At 43.6% G+C, this 15,381-nt stretch overlaps 1 protein-coding gene across 3 annotated transcripts in view; it reads left to right on the forward strand.

Annotated features, from left to right (window-relative positions):
* LOC144755389 (uncharacterized) overlaps positions 1 to 15,381 on the forward strand; it is an 890,492-nt gene that overhangs the window by 852,490 nt on the left and 22,621 nt on the right. The gene's annotated exons all lie outside the window — the stretch shown is intronic.

The following is a 15,381-nucleotide window of genomic DNA, read 5'->3' on the forward strand; positions in this document are numbered from 1 at the left end:
AGTGTGAGGATAATTATCGCCGGCCAACTCTGAATTTTATTGCGGAGATAGCGTGTGTTATCAGCAACGCTTATCTCCAAAGCGATAAAATTCAGAGTGCAAGCTGCCAACTGTGCGAATATTGCTGGAAATCCAGCGATAATCACACAACTTTTGGCGATAGCTTGCTGATAGGGCCTCACATACTTAGCCATGATATCCACCTTCCATAGGATATCATGGCTAAGTCAGTTTCAAAGCAGGAGTAAGGGAAGTATAGATAACAGAGGTTATCGCTACTTTTCTTGTCGCTATGCTGCTTTGTGTGAGGCTTGATTATAGGAGAAATGTCGCTTAGCGACATTTCTCCCATTATCCTAGGGAGGAACACCCACTTTGCATCTCATTTGAGATGCAAAGCTGGGCATTAAGGGAAATGGTGATAACGCAAGGTTTCACGCGATGGCGTTACCTTGCTGATTAGGCGATAAAATTATCACCGCTTTTCTTCCGAAAACGGACCCTAAAGCGGCGATAAAGTTTTTATCGCCTCGTTGCTGATATGCCCCGAAGTTAGTAACCAGTGTCGTGGTGTATTTTTAGTTTGTTGCATTGGGAAACATTGACAGCCACAATCGGTGGAGGGGTTTGCAGTTGATGTCTGGGTTAAAGTTCAATGCTAGCGTCAATGTTCTTGAAGAAGCGATTACTCCACAAACATAAGGAAAACTAACAGCCCATCATAAAATTAAGACATGAAGAATGAAAAAGACCATATATTGCATCAATTAAGAAGTGTAGCAGTGCTCAGTTAAATTACTAGAGTAGACATCAATTCTTTAGTCATTAAGAATTTTTGTAAAGTGAGGTGTTTCCTTACAGTTACTACGGAGAGCAAGGTAAGGCACAGAATGAAGCTAGGATCTCATCAGCGAGTAGAGGGTCCCATTCTCATATTATTTCTTTACTACTTGGGGAGGTGTTGAGTGTAATTGAATGCATGCAGGAACAACTAGGCATGCACGCTTTTTTTTTAAAAAGGTTATTATTTGTTTTTCCTGATATGTGGGTTAAATGAGTTCCATGGTGTGGGTCCCTGAACTCCATAGATCTGCTTCTATTGGTTCCATAAAAAAAAAGTGTTAGAAAATGAGGAAATAAAGTTTTCCATTGCTAAAAGCAAATGTCTATGGGATCATTGAGAGCAGCTAATCCTTGCTAATTTCCTGATCCTCTGTCCAGTAGCCTATGGGCATGGTACAAAGAACACTGAATTTTATTCTCGGACCTATTGAGGGCCAGAGAAGTACTTTCAAGGTTGGCTCATGGAGTTCTGCAGCATCTGAAGTGTTATGATGATTTTTTCTAGGAGTTCAAAATAACAAACGCTACAGTAGTATAAGTTGGCCATTACGAGGATTCTTTTCAGCAGTACCCAGTGGTATATTCGAAGAAATTGAGGGTTTCTTTTTGTGGGATTCAAGAGTTCAGGATTGAATACAGGTCCCTGAATTTTTGTGTGGTGAGGGTAAGGAATGGTGCTCCTTAATTGATAGCCTACTACAACACTAAGTGGATTCTTCTCCTCACATAATGCTTTAGGTCTCAACTCCACTCATCCTGTTTCATAGCTGAAAATAGATTTGAGTGCCATAAGCACTTGTTTGGTGGTTAACCTGGTATTGCTCAAAGGCCTTCACCAGCTGGTGTAGGAGTAGGCATTGAAGGGTTGAACCCTGCAGTTCTCCAAATGACTCCTTCCAAGATGAGTAATCCATTGATCCAATCCAGATATTTTTCCTGAGGTTCGAAAGCAAGGAGAAGATCCATTCGTTGGCACATTGATTCTAGACCTTTCATTGTTCTTCTCAACAATACATACTATACTGGGCAGAGGTTAAGGAATATCAGGGGTGTGTCCAATGACCATAGTAGCACCTCTCTAATTTTGTCCAGGAAGGTTTTTTATAATCCTTGGCTGGGCTAAACCCAGATTAATTGTAGTGAAAGGTGAAATTAAGTTTATTGTATTCTTGTAAATGTCTTCTAATCTCCTTTTTCATGCTCTAGCTGAGATATGGTAAATTAACGTTTGGCCACTGGTTTGTTAATCAGCTCAGTGGATGGGTTCTTTATCAGAGGCCTGATGTTGGCATGATAGAATGCCTGGTTTGACTCTGTACAGTAATGATGTGTCGATTACAGTTATGCGGAAAAGGGAATTGTTTATGGTAAAGGGTTTCCGTTGTTTTATCGAGTACTTTTGGCCCTTAGGATAACCTTTCCTTTTGGTCAATGAGTGAAAAAATTGAATGTATCAAATGAGGGCTAACACGGGGATAGGGAGTTAAGTTCAAGGTTGCTAGAAATGGTGCCATTGAGTTTAGTTATTTTCGATTCAAACAACAGTAAAAGGTCTTCAGTGTACAGTTGAGTTGCAAGTGTGGTTTCCAAGGCTTATATTTGGTTATTTCATTGTAGATGGTAACTACATACCAAGTTTGATTTGTGGCAAGAATTATTTTTTTACTCTCCTGTCGCCTTACAATAGACCATACCCTTGTCTGATCTTGATTTATGTCACTGATCTTTGAGATTCCAGCTCACACAGCTCTTCATTAAAACATTTTGTTTGTGGATTTGATGCTGGTTTTTGTTTTTTTAAGATTCTTAGAAGAGCAAGTATGTCCAGAGTTGGGGAAAAGTGACCTCAAGTGTTTGCAGTGAGAGTCTTTGGAAGGCTGACTTGGTAGAGGTGTAGAATGCTTTACACTCCTCAGCAGAGCCTTGGTGTGATTTGTTGTGGGGTCTGGTAATCTTGCATCATACGATCTTCATTAATAGTCATAAACTTTAGAAACATTCCTCCTGCATCCAGACACCATGAAATACTAACTAGGTGCTTAATTACAAATAATGTGCAAAACTAGAACAATTCATGCCCTGCTGAACCTTCCAGATCCTATCACTGGATGAATTAGAACACTGTTTTACTTCTTGGCATTTTTTTGTTAGAATTTGTAATTTTTCAGTGTTATTTTATGTCTCCTATTTCTGTGACGCAGACTCAGGCTTTATTTGTTTTTTTATTTTGTACCCCAAATGTCCAGTTAGGATGTTAAACTTATTTGTCAAGTGCCCTTCTTGTGACTGACAGAAAGCAACCTTTGACCCACATCATATCAGTATTGTGTGCCTTTCAGCCTCTCACTCAACAAAGGAAAGTGAGAAGATGCATCACTAATCATTCAATACAAAAGGTCTGGAAATCAGCCAGGGGGTTGGACCCTGATGCAGTCAAAGAAGGGGTTAATGGCAAAACATCAAGGCCTCTCAGAAAGGTAATTGACATCGAATCATTCTCCATGCCTGCCATCTCACTCACCTTTGCGCCCCTCGCCGTCAAAGCACTAGTCAATGTATTCGACAAGTCATTTGACTTCAGAACATCATTGGACCTCATGGAGATCAATGCCATGGAGACTGATGTCGGGACTCTCTTCAGTGGAGGAAGTCTCTCCAGGAAAGAGATTACATCTCTCACTTTCTACGGTGGGTGGGCCAGCTCTATTATAGCACTTTGCAGTTGTTTTCCATTAAAGGATCCTCTTCAGACTTCACGATCCATTTAACCTACTGCCTCTTCTAACTCTCTGAGGTTATAGTTTCCAGGCAGACATCAATCTTTCCATTAGGAAAAGGCCTCCATCACCAACCTATCATAGGCCATTGGAAGCACCTCAACCTGCTCCACATTCTCCTCAGGGGCCTGCTGAAGATCTTCTACCTCTGCAGTACAGCTGTAAGAGAGTTCTTCATCACCTGACTGAACCTCAGATTGATGGGATTCTAGTTCATCTTGCACTACTGCATTGATTACTGGCTCTCCTTCTAGAGTGCCTCCAGTGGATGACATTATTACTTTTTTAGGATGTCTTTGCGAGAGGAGCATCTAAACTTAATTTCCAGTTGGAAGCACCTCATACAGAGATCTGTTGTTAATGAGACAAGTTAGCCTAGACCTACACCTCTTCTCCCTTTAGTGTTATGTTTGCTGAAATGGTAGAAGAAACATTTCTCAGAGTGATTATGATGAAAGTGTCAGCACCTTTACTACTAAGAAATATAAGCCTCTGGAACAAGTAGCCTCCCCCGTATGGACCCAAAACTGGACTCCGTCATTGTGTCTACGTTCCATAGAAATGTCCTTCAGCACCAGAGACTTCTCACCCTCCAGACAGAGAGAGCAAAAGAATGGATGCAGCTGGAAAGAAAGACAAGAGTTTCAGGCAGTTGTGCGGGGAGATCTGTTGCTGTTTTTTAAACAGGTCATCAGTAAAGGCATCAACTCGATAGAGTTGATGCCTTTACAGGCTTTAGCCAAAGATCATTATGGCTGGTACTTACATCCTTGAAGCCTGATGCCCAGTTGAACATTTTAAATCTACTGTTCATTGACAACATTCACTTTGATCAGTACAGAAAGGAATGGATATTCCACATGAAAACCTGGAGGCAGAGACCCTAAAAGTAGTGGGTCTGGAAGGATACAGGAGATACTACTTAATAAATTACTGTTACAAAGCCCACAGATGTTACAGGAGCCATAGGGTTCAATTCCCTCATTGCCCACAGCAGACAGCAGTAACAGTAGCAACAATGTAGGTGTTTATACTATCAGATACAAGGCTCAAACATCAAGTCTGCTAGGCAAAATCAGTGGCAAATTCATCTGGGGTCCACTGTTCAGTTCACAATGTTTGTCTTGGCAGAAGAGCATCTAGGCATCAAAGATACTTTCTTGTGAAGAAAGAACTTTAGGCCCATCTCAGGCGTTCTGCTTGCAAACAAATGGATCACCAGGGAAACATTATGGATGCTGGCACTTAATCTAATCTATCATCCAATCAGGAAAGGGGCACTGGGTGTGCTTGTTAGATCTGTAGGACCACATTTAAAAATCCCAACAGCAAGGAAACACAGGAGGTTTATTTGGTTTGTAGTTAGAAAGACCTATTACCAGCATTCAGTAATGCCTTTTGGTCTCAAGTCTGCACCTCAAAAATTCTCCAAATCCATGGTGCTAGTAGCAGCCACCTTCATTGCTGAAATATTTCAATATAACAATACCTAGGTGAATTGAAAAAGGACTATGCAGTACTATGAGTTTAGTTTATAGGCAGGGGCTGAAAATCAGAAATCAATCATGATGCCAGTCTAAATTTAAATATATCTAGGAGTGATTCTAGAGTCTTTTCCAGGAAAATTGTTTCTTTCAGAGGAAATTATGTCATCCACTTTACTGAAACGCATAAAACTGAAAAACTGACAGCATATCAAATTTCATTACTTCTGGGTTGCATAGCTATTGTAATGAATGTGAGATTACACATGTGACACTGCTTGAGCAATGCCTGTAAGATTAGTATGTTTATGGTATTTCTATAGAGCAAACGTACCCAAAAGGCAGGGTCACAGAGAACCATAAAGTCAATTAATGATTGGAAAGATAGCTGGGTTGTGGGTAGTTAATGCATTCTGATGTGTGATCAGTGGTCAAGAAAAGTGGATGACTAAGACCACAAACTAAGATTGACCCAAATAGCTTCTCAGTCTCTTTCATGGTGGTGCGAAAGCAGCAATGTTGTGCATAGTGTTTCTGCCCCAATTTAGCCTACCAACTCAAACATAAGTGACGGATGCCTTTCTGTTAAGCTGGTATCTGTCTAAGGATGGTGGTCAATAAAAGAGAACTCTTAGCATATCAACTTCCTGGAGTTCATAGTGGGTCACCTACCACTAAGAGCTTTTTTTGCCATCATTGGACATCAAATTGGATTCTAGTGCAAACCAACACTACCACCACCACAATTGACTACCTAGACAAGCAGAGAGGAACCAGATCAAGGCCTTTGTCACTGTAAGCCCAATAATTTGGTTGTGGCTCTTGGCCAGGAAACTTCTTTATAAAGGTGATTCATCTCAATGGAAACCAGCACCACCAAGCAGATTTACTCAGCAAATTCTATGAGGAAAATCATAAATGGGTGTCAGACATCGAAGTTCTACAAGAAGTCTTATCAGATAGGGCATACCAAACATAGATCAGTTTGCAACAATTGTTCACTGTGTAATGCCCTTTTGATCAACTGGTTAAGGACATTACATTTTTTCTCAGTACTAGTGAAATTACAAGCCTCCTAGGCAACCCTGATTATTATCACTTAAGAGTGCCCCAGCCAGTGATGGTTCCTGGAGCTTCAGTTATCGATAAAACAACACAAGAGGCTGCCAGGCAAACTGACTAGGTTGCAGGGTCAATTGTGCTATCTGAATCTGAAGTTGAGCTGGCAGCATGGCTCCCAACATCACACAGTATGATTCCTTAAATTGTCGACAGCCCTGTGTGGACATTTTGAAAGAGGCCATGAGGTCGACAACGAGATCCTCTTAAATTCCAATTGCATTTATGTGAAGAAGAGGTTATCCTATCATGCTTACTCCATAAGGCCAAATCTAAGCTGAAATTTCCCTCTATTAAAGTTCACCTGTAGGGATTATGTCTTGTAGGAAAGGGCTGTATCAGTCACTATTCTTAAAAATTCAATAAGTTAAAAGTTTTCCTTAATAGCTTTAATAAAGATTATCCTTAAGCTTTCCCTCCATGACAGCTCCGTCTAGTACTACCCAAATTAAGAGGATCTTCCCTTTGTACCCATTCACAAAGCTTCATTGCAGCATCTAACCGGGAAGACTGCTTTTTGTGATAGGTAGCATGTGCCCAAAGAGTTAGTAAGGTACAGGCACTGTCTGCAGTGAACCCTGTACAGTCTTCCATTGCAGTGAGAACCTTGCTTATGGTGTTACTCCAGCTGGTTTCAAATTTTCACATAAATAAATCTATAACTCTCCTAGTTTAATTCAGTAAACCTTCCACTCCAGTGTTCACTCTCTAGGTTCTTAAGATGTTAGGAGAATGTTGCACTTATATCAAGAGAAATCCAAAGAATCTGACAGAAACTTCTAGCTGCAGATTCCTTACCTTTGAATTTCCCTGGGATCAGGCTAGATCCGGAAACTTTTGCTGAGCAATAACCCTTGCGCGCGACGCTGGGTGGTTCCATTCGCTCCGCGTGAAGTTGTTGGTATATTCAGCATCGGGTATGATGTTGCGGTGCCTATATAGGCATCACCCAGGCACTCCAACAGCAGTTCTTTTCTTTCCTCGCCATTTAAGCGCCAATCCAGGAAGAGCTACCCTTTGCCACTTTTTGTCAGGCTTTTTTTCAATTTCTATAGATATTTTTAGGCTCCGACTTCTTGTGAAATGGATGTCTTTGAGGAAGACAGGTTTCAAGCCAGGCGGGACTTGTTCGTACATGATGTTGGTCACCGATCCACACCTTGTATGTCTGTGGTGTCTCGAGAGTGACCACGATACTAAGTCATGTTCGGACTGTCAGGTTATGGCTCCGAAGACCTTGAGGGAGCAGGCAATAAAGTTTCTCGTGGCCCGGCAGTCCACACCGTGAAGCGCGACTCCGGGAGGTCATCGTCGATGGTCGCGGGACCGCTGACGGAGCCCTAAGTCCACTTCCTCCCTTTCGAGGTCCTCAGGACACTCTGGGAAGAGGCATAAGAAGAAGAAGAAGAAGAAGAAGTCCAAGTGATCAGGTCAGGTTCAAGGACTCTTGAGCTACGGCCAGATCCATGGCCTCTCCACCACCCAGTCTTCCTTTCGCCCCTTTCTTGGCAACGGAAGGGGTTTCGAGCCGGGTCAACCCTATCCTAGCCATCGTCCTGCACAGACTGCCCAAGCTATGCGAGGGCATAGATGCAGTGCAGTTTGGGCTCAGAATGGAGGCCAGAATACATCATTCACACTGCCCCAAACAGCTGCAGCCTTTAAGCACTCCTAGGCTGATTCTACAGGACCACACTACTCCAGTTGGTGGGAGAATTTGTCATCATCTCCCCCACTGGAGACCCATAACACCGGACAAGTGGGTCTTGCAGATCATCCAGGAGGTCTACTCTCTGTCTTGCCTTTCCTTTTCTCCTCTCATTCTGCCAAATCAGGAACAGCTGACGGAGGATCATTTCAAGTTGAAGAGAAGTCTGAAGAGAACGCGCAGTATCAGCAGTACTGCAGGCTGGAGTTTCCAAGGCAGCTATCGCTCGGCGACGCCATTTGTCGTGAGTAAATCTCAGGCCTGTTGTACACCTTTCCGCCCATACCACTCCTGCCCAGGGTTCTGAAGAAGAACTAGGTGAGGAGAGTCTGGTATCCAGAGCTTCTGAGAATGAGTATCGATCATCCGATCAGGCTGCTCCTTCGGGAGGATCTTCTGTAGCAGCAGCAGGTGAGGGTTCTCCACCCAAACCTGTCAACTCTGCACCTCCATGAGTGGAGATTGAGCGACAACAGTTGATAGCTTTTGACCTTCCTCCCGAAGTCTGTAACTTTATTCTGGTGGCCAGGTGGCCCTCCACTAAGCCGGTGTACGTCTGCCGTTGGCGGAAATTTGTGTTATACTGCACAGAAAGGTCTATTGACCCTCTTTCTGCTTCTCTCTCTTTCTACTGTCCTTTTATTCATTCTAACCCTTGCCCAGCAGGGCTTTGCTTTGGGAGCTCTCAAGGGTTACCTTTCTGGTCTGTCTGCTTTTTTGCGGCTGCCACACCAGCCATCTCTCTACAAGTCTCCAATTGTTAATAGATTTCTAAAAGGGCTGGCTCACTTATTTCCACCTATGCCCTTTTTCATGCCACAATGGGACCTTAATTTGTCCTTACCTATCAAATGTATGCTCCTTTTGAGCCTTTGCACAATCAATTCTCCCTTAAAGCTGTTGTCCATCAAAACAGACTTCTTGGTGGGGATCACGTCAGCCCGAAGGGTGAGTGAGTTGCAGGCATTATCTTTCTTGCCTCCTTACCTTATGTCCTTTCCAGACAAGGTGGTGCTTCGCTCCAGAGCTCCCTTTTTGCCAAAGGTCATGACCCCATTCCATCTGGGTTCTTCCATCCATTTTTCCTCCTTTGATCCTCCGCATCCCTCTAAGGATGAGGAGCGTCTCCACCGACTGGAGACAAAAGGAGCGTTGTTGTTCTACATTGACTGCACAAAAGAGTTCCGGGTGGATGACCAACTCTTTGCGGGTACGTGGGAGCAGAGAAGGGAAGGGCAGTGCAGAAAAAGACCTTCTCTCAATGGGTCATTCTCTGCATCAAACTCTGTTATGCCTTGGCAAAGAAGCAGCCCCCCTGAGGGATTAAGAGCCCATTCCACCAAGGGAAAGGCTGCGACTACAACCTTGGCTCGGGGTGTCGCAGTCCAAGACATCTGTCATACAGCGATGTGGGCTTCTTTGCACACGTTCACAAAACATTATTGTCTTGATGGGCAAGTACGCAGGGATGGGCATTTTGCCCATTCTGTCTTGCAAGACTTCCTAGTTTAGGATGGGAGTCCGCAACCCACTGTCAAGATGGTATGGCTTGGGTATCTAATTCAAAGGTAAGGAATCTGCAGCTAGAGGTCTCTGTCAGATGAACAAGTTACTTACCTTTGGTAACATATTATCTCGTAGAGACTCTATCTAGCTGCAGATTACTAACAGCCCCACCCATGCCTCCCCGCTTTGTGGACTGATATTGTAGGACTAGGGTTGTTTCCCCCTTTCGGGTCCTAGTTTTGCACACAACTACATCAGGTACTTCGTGGCTCTGTGCTTCTGGCGTGGAAAAAATGAAAAGTACTGACTTCCACGCACCCGGGTGGCGCCTATATAGGCACCACGATGTCATAACCGACACTGATTACAACGTCATGCGGAGCCGAATGGAGCCACCCGACATTGCGTGCAAGGGGTATTGCTCAGCAAAAGTTTCCGGACGCCTGGGAAACTCAAAGGTAAGGAATTTGTGCAGCTAGATAGAGTCTCTACTGATAATGCGTTACCGAAGGTAAGTAACTTGTTCGATTAGGATTTTTTTTTCATGCCAAGATTTCAGGTCAGAAGTGATCTGGGAACAGTTCACAGAGACACTTATGCACTATTTCGCCTTCTCAGACAGATGGGACGTAACAGCCCCATATCACTCCTTGCTTCAGTCATAGAATCATGCAATTCAGACTGGAGTCTGTGGATGACCGGGCAGTGGTATTTGTCAATCATGCCAGATATTGCTGCCAACTCAGCACCTCATCAATCCGCTTGTATATTTTCTTCTTCTTCCTCTTCCCCTTCTTCTTCATACACTTCTTCTTATCTTTCATCTCTTTCTTCACCGCCTCTCCTTCACCTTCACCTTCTTCTTCCCCATCCCCTTCTTCCCATCATTCTTCCTCCCTTTCTTCTGCTTACCTATCCTTTTCTTCTTCTCTTTGTAAGCTCAAACTCTCGCCCACCATGTGTGCATTCTGGTGCAGAAGCAAATGATGGAGTAATAAGGGTAGAGGCCATTAACGAGAAAATTTGGGTTTTGAGTTTCCCTTTGAAGATATTGAGCTAAGAAGTGCTTTTCATGTCCAGAGGGTGAGCATTTCAAGCTTTCAGTACTAGGCAGGAGAATGCTTGTCTATCTGCGAAGACGAGCGACTTGCAAGGGAGAGCCAGGATTTTAAGTGAGGCTGATTCTATGAGTATTGAGGGCTGATGACAGGTGAATTTGTCAGTAGCGTAGGATCACCCAGAATAGTGAAAAGCATTGAAAACCAGATACAGGCAGGGATTAAAAGGTGATCCATTTGGTTAAGGGCAGCCAATGAAGTTTTTCGTGATTAGGCAGGACGAGGGCGAGCATTGGAAAATGTAAGATAATGTGAGCTACAGATTTTGGACTGTTTGCAGATGTTGGATGAGGTGGACATCAGTCCCTAATTTAAGGGGAATTTCTATAATTAGATGGATGATAAGAGCGTGGGTAACGGCTTGATTAGTGTGCAATGGGAGATTAGTAAAGATGTTTTTTAGCTTGTTAATTAAAGAAAAGCAGATTACTTCAACTTGGTTGATTTGCAGAGAGACTGATAGCTTCTTATCAAGTAGGATGCCATGATTCCTAGCCACTGGCACCCTTTTTTGGGGTCAGACAAATCTGTGGCCAGAAAGAGGAGGCTTTACAAAAGCCTATGGTCTTGGTTTTGTCACCATTACAATTAAGGCAATTTGCTGTTATCCAGTTGGTTAAGAAAATCATAGAGAATATGAAAGCAGCTTGTGCATAGGACTGGGAGGTTGAGATGTTGAGGATAATTTGTGTGTGGTCTGCAAAAAAATGATGTTGAAACCAAAGGATTGCACAAAAGACGCATAGGTGGGGATCAGATATACATTAAATTACATGAGGCTGAGTGAAGAAGCATGCAGCACCCCACAGGTGATCATTATGGCATCAGACTGAAATAGGGACAGCAATACCAACTGTGTCCTGCCACTGAGAAAAGAGGCTACCTAGTCAAGGACTTTCAAGCAGATACCGTTGGCAGAAATTTGTGTTATACTGCACAGAAAGGTCTATTGACCCTCTTTCTGCTTCTCTCTCTTTCTACTGTCCTTTTATTCATTCTAACCCTTGCCCAGCAGGGCTTTGCTTTGGGAGCTCTCAAGGGTTACCTTTCTGCTCTGTCTGCTTTTTTACGGCTGCCACACCAGCCATCTCTCTACAAATCTCCAATTGTTAATACATTTCTAAAAGGGCTGGCTCACTTATTTCCACCTATGCCCTTTTTCATGCCACAATGGGACCTTAATTTTGTCTTTACCTATCAAATGTATGCTCCTTTTGAGCCTTTGCACAATCGATTCTCCCTTAAAGCTGTTGTCCATCAAAACAGACTTCTTGGTGGGGATCAAGTCTGCCTGAAGGGTGAGTGAGTTGCAGGCATTAACTTTCTTGCCTCCTTACCTTATGTCCTTTCCAGACAAGGTGGTGCTTCGCTCCAGAGCTCCCTTTTTGCCAAAGGTCATGACCCCATTCCATCTGGGTTCTTCCATCCATTTTTCCTCCTTTGCTCCTCCGCATCCCTCTAAGGAAGAGGAGCGTCTCCACCGACTGGAGACAAAAGGAGCGTTGTTGTTCTACATTGACTACACAAAAGAGCTTCGAGTGGATGACCAACTCTTTGTGGTACGTGGGAGCAGAGAAGGGAAGGTAAGTGCAGAAAAAGACCTTCCCTCACTGGGTCATTCTGTGCATCAAACTCTGTTATGCCTTGGCAAAGCAGCAGCCCGCCTGAGGGATTAAGAGCCCACTCCACCAAGGGAAAGGCTGCGACTACAACCTTGGTTCGGGGTGTCGCAGTCCAAGACATCTGTCATACAGCGATGTGGGCTTCTTTGCACACGTTCACAAAACATTATTGTCTTGATGGGCAAGTACGCAGGGATGGGCTTTTTGCCCGTTCTGTCTTGCAAGACTTCCTAGTTTAGGATGGGAGTCCGCAACCCACTGTCAAGATGGTATGGCTTGGGTATCTAATTCAAAGGTAAGGAATCTGCAGCTAGAGGTCTCTGTCAGATGAACAAGTTACTTACCTTTGGTAACATATTATCTCGTAGAGACTCTATCTAGCTGCAGATTACTAACAGCCCCATGCCTCCCCGCTTTGTGGACTGATATTGTAGGACTAGGGTTGTTTCCCCCTTTCGGGCCCTAGTTTTGCACACAACTACATCAGGTACTTCGTGGCTCTGTGCTTCTGGCGTGGAAAAATGAAAAGTACTGACTTCCACGCACCTGGGTGGCGCCTATATAGGCACCACGATGTCGTAACCGACACTGAGGTCGACGTCATGCGGAGCCGAATGGAGCCACCCGACATCGCGCGCAAGGGGTATTGCTCAGCAAAAGTTTCCAGACGCCTGGGAAACTCAAAGGTAAGGAATTTGCAGCTAGATAGAGTCTCTACTGATAATGCGTTACCGAAGGTAAGTAACTTGTTCGATTAGGAATTTTTTTTCATGCCAATATTTCAGGTCAGAAGTGATCTGGGAACAGTTCACAGAGACACTTATGCACTATTTGGCCTACTCAGACAGATGGGACGTAACAGCCCCATATCACTCCTTGCTTCAGTCATAGAATCATGCAATTCAGACTGGAGTCTGTGGATGACCGGGCAGTGGTATTTGTCAATCATGCCAGATATTGCTGCCAACTCAGCACCTCATCAAGTCCGCTTGTATATTTTCTTCTTCTTCCTCTTCCCCTTCTTCTTCTTCATACACTTCTTCTTATCTTTCATCTCTTTCTTCACCGCCTCTCCTTCACCTTCACCTTCTTCTTCCCCATCCCCTTCTTCCCATCCTTCTTCCTCCCCTTCTTCTGCTTACCCATCCTTTTCTTCTTCTCTTTGTAAGCTCAAACTCTCGCCCACCATGTGTGCATCCTGGTGCAGAAGCAAATGGAGTAATAAGGGTAGAGGCCATTAACGAGAAAATTTGGGTTTTGAGTTTCCCTTTGAAGATATTGAGCTAAGAAGTGCTTTTCATGTCCAGAGGGTGAGCATTTCAAGCTTTCAGTACTAGGCAGGAGAATGCTTGACTATCTGCGAAGTCGAGCGACTTGTAAGGGAGAGCCAGGATTTTAAGTGAGGCTGATTGTATGAGTATTGAGGGCTGATGACAGGTGAATTTGTCAGTAGCGTAGAATCACCCAGAATTGTGAAAAGCTTTGAAAACCAGATACAGGCAGGGATTAAAAGGTGATCCATTTGGTGTGGGCAGCCAATGAAGTTTTTCGTGATTAGGCAGGACGAGGGCGAGCATTGGAAAATGTAAGATAATGTGAGCTACAGATTTTGGACTGTTTGCAGATGTTGGATGAGGTGGACATCAGTCCCTAATTTAAGGGGAATTTCTATAATTAGATGGATGATAAGAGCGTGGGTAACGGCTTGATTAGTGTGCAATGGGAGATTAGTAAAGATGTTTTTTAGCTTGTTCATTAAAGAAAAGCAGATTGCTTCAACTTGGTTGATTTGCAGAGAGACTGATAGCTTCTTATCAAGTAGGATGCCATGATTCCTAGCCACTGGCACCCTGTTTTGGGGTCAGCCAAATCTGTGGCCCGAAAGAGGAGGCTTTACAAAAGCCTATGGTCTTGGTTTTGTCACCATTACAATTAAGGCAATTTGCTGTTAGCCAGTTGGTTAAGAAAATCATAGAGAATATAAAAGCAGCTTGTGCATAGGACTGGGAGGTTGAGATGTTGATGATAATTTGTGTGTGGTCTGCAAAAAAATGATGTTGAAACCAAAGGATTGCACAAAAGACGCATAGGTGGGGATCAGATATACATTAAATTACATGAGGCTGAGTGAAGAAGCATGCAGCACCCCACAGGTGATCATTATGGCACCAGACTGAAATAGGGACAGCAATACCAACTGTGTCCTGCCACTGAGAAAAGAGGCTACCTAGTCAAGGGCTTTCAAGCAGATACCTAGATCGTGTAATCTCATAATGAGAGTAGAATTGGAATACCGTATCAAAAGCGGCTGATCAGTCCAATAGAACCAGAGTTGCACAGGTTCCTGGATCCAAAATATCCTTCAGATGTCCAGGGATGTTAAAAGAGCAGTCTTGTTGCTTGCAATACCCTGGTTTAAAGCTGGATTGAGATCGGTCGATAGGTTTATGGTACTCTAAGTATGAGGACAGTTGCTTATTGACATATTTTTCGTAGATTTTTGATGCATAGGGAAGCAAGGAAATTGGGCAAAAGTTTTTGAAAGCTGAACGGTTAGCAGGTGGTTTCTTCAAAAGAGAGGTGACATGTTTACAGATTGTTGGTACTATAACAGGGGCTAAAAGTAGAGTTGCAGGTTTTGACCAAGACTTGGTTGATACCTTCCAGTGCAAGGTTAATGTTGTTGAGGGGTAACACAGATCTGACAGGCAGTCACACTTGATAGATGTACAAGGAGCAGTGAAGGAGCTAGTCTCAATGTGGTGGAACTCTGGAAGAGAAGATACCTGTGTAGAAGAGGAGTGCATGTGAAGGGATGCCAAGGAGCATATGGGCTGGCTGGGCTACAAAGCTCATTTGAGGTGCAGCTATTTTATCACAGAAAAAGGATGAGATTGACAGAGAGTTTCTGCAGATTATATAATTGAAGAAAGTTGCAAGCTGAAGATTTTTTTTAAGTATGTGAAAACATTTGTGGGAGAAATTAGCAGCTGCTGTGTAAAAGGTGTCGGTGACCATCAATTTGACTGTATTTCAGGGAAGTACAGTAAAGTATGGCTGAGCTGCCAGCAGTACTTCCTTGACTCCCTTGCCTTAATATGGAGAACCCTATGAGGATTGCACTAGCGATTTCTGGGACAGAAGTATAACACAACTAGATTTCCATAAGGAAAAATAACATCTAGTTGTGTGGCGTCTATTAAA

The sequence above is a fragment of the Lissotriton helveticus genome, chromosome 5_1 (genome assembly GCF_964261635.1).
Source record: "Lissotriton helveticus chromosome 5_1, aLisHel1.1, whole genome shotgun sequence".
Lineage (NCBI taxonomy): Eukaryota > Metazoa > Chordata > Amphibia > Caudata > Salamandridae > Lissotriton > Lissotriton helveticus.